This window comes from Amblyomma maculatum, chromosome 1 (assembly GCF_055883805.1).
Source record: "Amblyomma maculatum isolate TAMU_Amacu chromosome 1, ASM5588380v1, whole genome shotgun sequence".
Taxonomy (NCBI): domain Eukaryota; kingdom Metazoa; phylum Arthropoda; class Arachnida; order Ixodida; family Ixodidae; genus Amblyomma; species Amblyomma maculatum.
In genome coordinates this window covers 482,283,836-482,291,599 of record NC_139344.1, presented here as the reverse complement: position 1 = coordinate 482,291,599, position 7,764 = coordinate 482,283,836, and positions in this window count along the sequence as shown.

Here is a 7,764-nt window from a genome sequence, read left to right as displayed (position 1 = left end):
TTCGGATATTTCTTCATTCCCCACCTTAGCATTCCAGTTTCCGGTGAGAAAAAGGACGTCTGATGATGGATTGCGGTCTAAAAGGCATTGCAGGCCAGCATAAAATCTCTGAACGTCAGCTTCTTCAGCAGTAGTGGTCGGTGCATAGACTTGGATAACTGTTATGTTGAAAGGGTGACCTTGGATCCGAAGTGAAATGATTCGGTCGTTTTTGGGATTGTACCCTAGCACTGCTTTGCTCATTCTCTGTTTACTATGAGAGCGACCCCATTCCTTCTCCTAGATTCGTGCCCACAATAAAAGACATAATGGTCGCCTGAATTAAATTATCCCATTCCTGTCCACTTGAGCTCGCTGATACCCAAGATATCAATGTTCAATCTGTCCATTTCTCGCTTGAGGACATCCAGTTTACCTTGCGTCATAGATCTTACATTCTATGTTGCCATGTGATATATCCTTGCAACATCGGACTTTCCGGTCGCTTCCCGACGCATCCACAACTAAGCGTCCTTTTGGGTTTAGCCCAGCCGCTTCATTCGTCCTGGAGGTACTAGGTATCGCCCTTTGTTCATCCCCAGTAACATGTGGGACGCCTTCCAACCTGCGGGGCTCTACTTCCGGCGCCATACCATTAATGCTATTGTGACTGGTCATAGGGCCTTCTTGGCAAGAAATACTGGACTGGGTTGCCATTACCTTCTCCAGTGAATCACATTTTGTCAGAACTCTCTGCCGTGACCTGTCTATCTTGTGTGGCCCTACACAGCAGAGTTCACGGCTTCATCGAGGTTCGCAAGCCTCTCCGCCGCGACAAGGTAGTGATCCATGAAGGGGATATGTGTATAGCCTTTCTTGTATTTAAAAAAGCATTTCGTGCACCAAGATCATCTGCTATAGGTCAGTGCTTCATACATTCAAAATAACAGTTCTCTCACCTTTTAGAACACTTCAATGCCGTACATGTATGACCTGATATATCTGCAGCTATGAAAATAGCTGCTTTGTAAGGGCTCGTGTTGTTGTCATATGCCATTCGCGTAGGCTTGTGTCTCTTTGATTTCACAGTTCCTTATTGCCCATTTTCTTGACTCCGTCAGTTTGAAGCGTCTGAAAACTTAGTGGCGATGTATGTATCTAACCATCGCGACCCGCCAAAGCTTATTAGGACGGATAAGTGACTCAACCTCATTTTCAATGAGTAGGATAAGGGAAAAATACCTATGGCGGTTTTTTTTTCTTCTGTACATGTCAATAACCATGCAAATCTGGGTAGGAAACGAGGACATTGTGTTATTTTCTCTCAAAGAATCTGTCAGGTGAAAAAAAAACGCACACCTCATTCTACACTTACCAGAACCACGAACTAAGAAGAGAAAATATTCTCCTCAACACTGTTTAGTCACAGTGGCTGTTGGCTACACAAAGAGCTGCAGATTTCCTTTCTGTTGTCTCGCCAGTAACTTAACCACAGCTTCTATTTTGGTAGTCTTGGTGCTATTGGCACTATAAGAAGGTTCACACACTGCCGCGCTGTTTCATCACATTCCACATTAATCATCATCATCAGCCTGACTATAGCCACTGCAGGGCGAAGGCCTCTCCCATAACTTAATCCGGTTCTGTGCTAGCTGCATCCACTTGACCCCTGCGAACTTCTTAACCTCATCCGCCCACTTAACTTTCTGCCGCGCTCTGCAACGCTTTCCTTCCCTTGGGATCCAGTTTGTTGCCCTAAGCGACCATCGGATATCCTCTCTTCGCACTACATGTCCTGCCCATGCCCATTTTTTCTTAATTTCCACTGGAATGTCGGTAACTTGACTTATTTTTTTCTGAACCACTATGCACGCTTCCTATCTCTTAATGTTACCCCTACCATTTTTCGTTCCATAGCCCTCTAGGTGTCCTCCACTTAAGTAGAACTCTCTTGGTTAGCCTCTACGTTTCAGCCCCATAGGTGAGTACAGGTAAGATGCAATTGTTGTATACTTTCCTCTTAAGCGATACCGGTAAGCTGCTAGTCAGAATCTGCGAGTGCTTGCCAAATGCGCTCCATCCCATCTTATTCTTCTTGTTATTTCCTTTTTCATGGTCCGTATCTGCGGTTACTACCTGTCCTAAGTAGACATATTCGCCTACTACTTCCAGTGCTTCACTACCTAACGTAAACTGCTGTTCTTTCCCGAGGGTGTTAAATATTATCTTAGTCTTCTGCATATTGATTTTAAAGCCTACCTTTCTACTTTTCCTGTATAGGTCATCAATCCTTATTTGCGGTTCATCCCCCAAGTTGCTTAGCAAGACAATGTCATCAGCGAATCGCAGATTACTGAGGTAATCTCCATCTACCCTTTTCCTTAACTGCTCCCATTCCAAGTCTCTGAATACTTCCTCTAAGCAAGCTGTGAATAGGAGATTGTGTCTCCTTGCCTAACACCTTTCTTTATGGGAATTTTGTTACTTTCTTTATGCAGAACTACGGTTGCTTTCAATCACCTGATTGATGGTATGAATATGATCGATAGTAGAGTGCCGTTTCCGAAAACCTGCTTGATCGTTTGCTTGATTCCAGTCTAAGGTTGTCCTGATTCTATTAGCGATTATCTTAGTAAATACCTTATACGTAACAGACAGTAAGCTGATTGGTCTGTAATTTTTAAGGTCCTTAGAGTCCCCTTTGTTATGAATGAGGATAATGTTTGCGTTCTTCCATGGTTCCGGTACCGTTGATGACAACAGGCACTGCGTATACAGGGTGGCCAGTTTTTCTAGCATGATATCTCCACCGTCCTTCAGCAAATCTGTAGTTATCTGATCCTCTCGAGCTGATTTCCCCCTTTTCATAGTTTCTAATGCTTTTTTTGACCTCGTCCTTCGTCACTGGTGGAACGTCTGACTGTTTTTCCCTACCGCCAATATCATTACGGTCCTGGCTACTTTGGCTACTGTAGAGATCTGTATAGAACTCCTCGGCTACTTCGACTGTTTTGTCCATATTCGTAATGACGTTGCCCACCTTGTCCCTTATCGCAAACATCTGGTTTTTGCCTATGCCCAATTTCTTCTTTATGCCATTAAGGCTTCCCCCGTTCTTTTTAGCATGCTCAATTTTCTCCACGTTATACTTCCTTATATCGGCCACCTTGCGCTTATTGATTAGCTTTGATATCTCGGCCAATTCGATCTGGTCTGTTGGATTGGAAGCTTTCATACTTTGGCATTTCTTAATCAAATATTTCGTCTCCTTAGACAGCTTACCGGTATCCTCTCTAACTATCCTACCGCCTACTTCTACCGCACACTCAGTAATGATATCTCTGAAATTATTGTTCACTGCTTCTAGAGTAATGTCGCCATCCTCGGTTAGAGCTAAATATCTAATCTGTAGCGAGATCGAGCGCATTCCACATTACAGTTACGGTAATGCTGGTAATTCTGCATCCGTTGCTGTAGTCAAGGGTGGCTCTGATGAATACACTCAGTGTTAGGATAGATGTCTCCATAGCTCAGTTGGAAGATCCATGTCTGCACTTTGGGCTTGGATGTAGTACAAACTGTTTCTCAGGCACGAATGCAGTCGGTACACAGGCATACTGCCTTTGGCAGCATTGTATGTTGTGTATGAAATGGCATAGTGTGCAGAAGTCCTAAGCATTTTCTGTACAATGTAGCAAGTGCTTCACATCTGCAGGACAGTCTGCTGACTTTTTTAAACTATATTTTCTTTGTGGCAGTCGAACACTCCGCGTCCAGATAAAAAAAATTATACCTAGCTTTAAGGGGCAAGAAACACGGCAGAACATTTTAAAATGTAAATTTTCAAAATAGGAATCTTGCTCTGAATATCTTTGAAACTTGACAGTAAAAGATGATGTAACTGCGCGCTGCCTAGATAGCGGGCAGTCACGAGCCCACCATTAAAATGAAGGTCAGTGATGCAGTGATGCCCAACACTCAACTTAAGGGGTATGTACAGTCCCTTGTTTTTCTAAGTCAGCTCCTTTACGAATGTTATTTTTTTTTGCACACTACTGATAATTTTATTGATAGCGCTGGGAGACGAGCATATATGCGAAGGGACACATTGTCTTTAGCGGGCTTGTGGTGGAGAAAACTATGACTTCCTCATGAAAGTGCGGCGAATACAATAACAGGCCTAACTTCAAAGCGACAGAGCCGCGGTGCAAGTATAACAATCTGCAAGATGGAAGCGACGCTATGTTATCCCCAGCAGAAGCCTATGCCTTGCTGTTTCATGGCGGCATAAGGCAGTATGTTTGCAGCTGTAAGGATTTCGCAATGTCATGCATACAATATTGCATCATTGGATGCTCAATGCACCTGCGTGAAGTGCCCACCAGGGGTAAAATTCTACCGTTTATTCCAATAGCAGCAGGAGCACTGGGAATTTCTGTGTGCATTGCATAAAAGGCTGCATGTGTACAGATTTATGTTGATCTGTTATATAATGGTGCAAAGGTGCACATGTTTTGCAGCATTCTTAGGTTTGGTAGTAACCTGAAATGCCATATAGTTTCTCGACACACTTTATGTAGTCCTTGTTGTTTAACTTCTTCTTTTTCATAAGTACGACCTCTGCCCTTGTGTAAAGTGTTCATTTGCAATTTCTCATCAATGTCACAGTCATAAATATTGCTTGTCCTATGCAACACATCAACAAAAATAAATATAACTGCTTCTCCTCTATCGTCTCGGATACAACTTGTCTGCAATGACTGCCATGCACAATTTCTTCGTCACAGAAAATAGTATGTTTAATGTCTCTCTGGTTACCTAAATAAGAAGCTAACCATCAGACAAAATTACCAACTGAAGAATACTATCAATGCTTCTTGCTTGTTTGGTGTATTCACACTTCAAAAACTGATTGTTTACCGTTAGTGGAGTAACACACATGCCAGGTAACATTCATTAGTCATTGTTAGCAACTCCTGTTTTCTTAAGTTGGATCCTAATTATACCATCCATCTCACCCCCCCCCCCAAACCTAGATATTTAAATGAAATCACAACAAAACAAAGTCTACCACCCGTCACAAAAAAAAAAATAACAGGCGGCCGACACTAGAGCTCCGAGAACGTCTGCTCGCTAAAGAGGCGACATGCCCGCTTCAGATGGAACCAGACCTGCGTCCATACTTTTGCAAGCACTTCGTGAATTTCTAGGTTTTGACACCTCTCCTCTCCTCTAATTTTAGTTCGTGGGGGAGCCCCTGAAGGTGATTTAAATAAGACGAATAATGTTTCATTACATCTATAGTTTAAAACACTCAGTTACTAATTTAAAAATAGCTATTAGTTAAATAAGGTTGGTGATATCTATCACAGCTAAGAAAAATATTTTGCCCATGGCAATGCCGCCACCGTCCCCCGCTTAGAGAAAAGATAAATTCCTGCAAAATAGATATTCTGTTACTATTGTCATCACAGGGAAATATTTACACAAATATGCCAGTATTTTTACTCTTCTCTAGCAGCAAACTGCCCCTTATTGTATAGCTAAGTACTATTAAAAATTTCATATGTTTAGCAAAACATCAGACAGAATTACAGAAAACACAACCAAAGTTGCATTTCTTGAGAAATTGTAATGAAAGGAATGCCTTCACTCAGTGCCTTCACTCAGTGCTGTACACAGCTGAGAGATTTTGATGGGCAGTATGTAAAAAAAAGGAAAGTAGTAAACTTCGGAGGTTCACTGAAGTACAGATGCCTGTGGGACTAATGTGCAGCAACTCAATTTTTTGTCTAAGTTATCGGTCAGATACAGAATAGCTTCTCAGCTGTCACATACTTGCAGTTAAAAATAAGTTTTGCACTGCTGCTTCCCTAAAGGAACACTGAAGACTGTTTGATCCTACTCATCTAAAAAAAATCATTATATGGGTTCTTCCTGGTAGGTTGATATTTTTTCGCCAGCAAGAGGTGCATTTATTGCTCTGAAAACAATCAAAATGCAACATTTGATTTGCACCTGTGGTGTCATGACCAAAAGAACTACTTGTAGAGTAAAACCCATTCGCAGCACGAATAAAACAACAACAAGAAGGCAGTATGCTGTGCTCTCACAGAAATGGCATAGAACAGTGTGAAAAATTGTTGTGGCCTGTAGCACAGCATGGCTGCCCAAGAAGACAGAGTTACGGACTCGGCCGATGGAAGCCCCCTTCCCCTCTGACCTACAAGACTAGTGGAATAAGGGAGTAATTACTCATAAGCATCCACCAAAGCACAGCGATAAGGCTGCAAAGGAAAGCTATGCAGCTTTATCAAAACCTCTTTGGTTGAAAAAGCTGCTTATCTTTTCTTGTAGCAATAGGGCTGCAAACGGTTGGATGGCAATGAGTAATCACTTTTTATTGCAAGTCTGCTTAACCTTGGAGGGTTTCCCTAAGGCATATGAAATGGGCATTAGACTATTTTTTTTAAGTGACCATGTGTTCAATTTTTTTTCTGTCTGCATGGTCTTGCTTTGTGACTAAACTGTGCACAAGTGGAAGTTGATGAAGACAGTGATGCACAGCATGAGAAAATGGCTGTATAATGCGGGCGACGTCAAGGTGACAGCGCGGAACACAGGACGGGAGCACAAGATTAGAGGACGACACAACGAGCGCTGACTTTCAACAACGTTTATTTTGGAAAAACCCTCAACTTCTTATACCCTAACGCCACAGATCGCGTACAAATGACTTGCACATATTAGCAAAGTTAAAAAAACAAAACATAATAATAGAAAAATAAATACACGTGCCGCATAACCTTTTCTTGCACACAGCGTGGTGCACACTCTAAACACTCATGGAGACGATTACACATTCAGCAGTTCGATTTCTTTTTGTGTTAACAGCAGGGACGGTTTGCTTACACATCGTTCCTGTAGTCTAGCTATCTCAGCGGCTTCGATTATCTCACGACCCAGCGCCTCATTATGCTTTGCTAGAACTTTACATTGTGTGAATTGCACGCAGCAAGTTTTTGACGCGCAGTCTCTTACATGTATCCCCAAATGCCTGCTTTTTTGTTCGACGTTGTTTTTGTGTTCTTTCAGCCTGTCATTTGTGCACCTTCCAGTCTGTCCTACGTATTCCTTCCCACACTTCAAGGGTATGGAATAAACAACGCCTTCCGCGAACTCCACAAATCGACTCTGGTGGTTTGTTACGCACCCCCTCTGCCTTTGCGATCCATCAGCGTTTACACGTCAGCAGAGGCTTTTCAATTTTTCAGGAGCAGTAAGCACAACATTAACGCCTGCTCTACGACCGATCTTTTTTAAGCGATGGGAAATGTTGTGCACATACGGTATGGCCACACGTTCCGCAACAGAAACAAGCAAATGTGATGGGTACCCAGCTCCTGTAAGGCGGTCAACCTGGCGATGAAAACTGGCCTCCATGGTGTGAGTGCATGACTTCTTGAGAGCATTTGACAAACAAAGGTTGATGTTGGGAAGGGTAGACAGCGAACGCGATGATTAGATGGTATCCTCGAGGGGCTGCAAATTAAGTTATGTGATGTTAGGAAGATAGTGAGAGACCGGAAAGCGTGGCGTGATATGGTCCATAGGATCTCGAAGAGTCGCACACGACTGAACGACTGAACTGAACTGTTTTCCAGGCGAATAATGTTTACCACTGCTACTAAATAGTGGTGTCGAAGTCGAGGACAACGGTAAAAATGGCAGCGAGGTTCCATTAAACTACGCACACGATAGGAGACGAGTTTTTCTAATCTCATG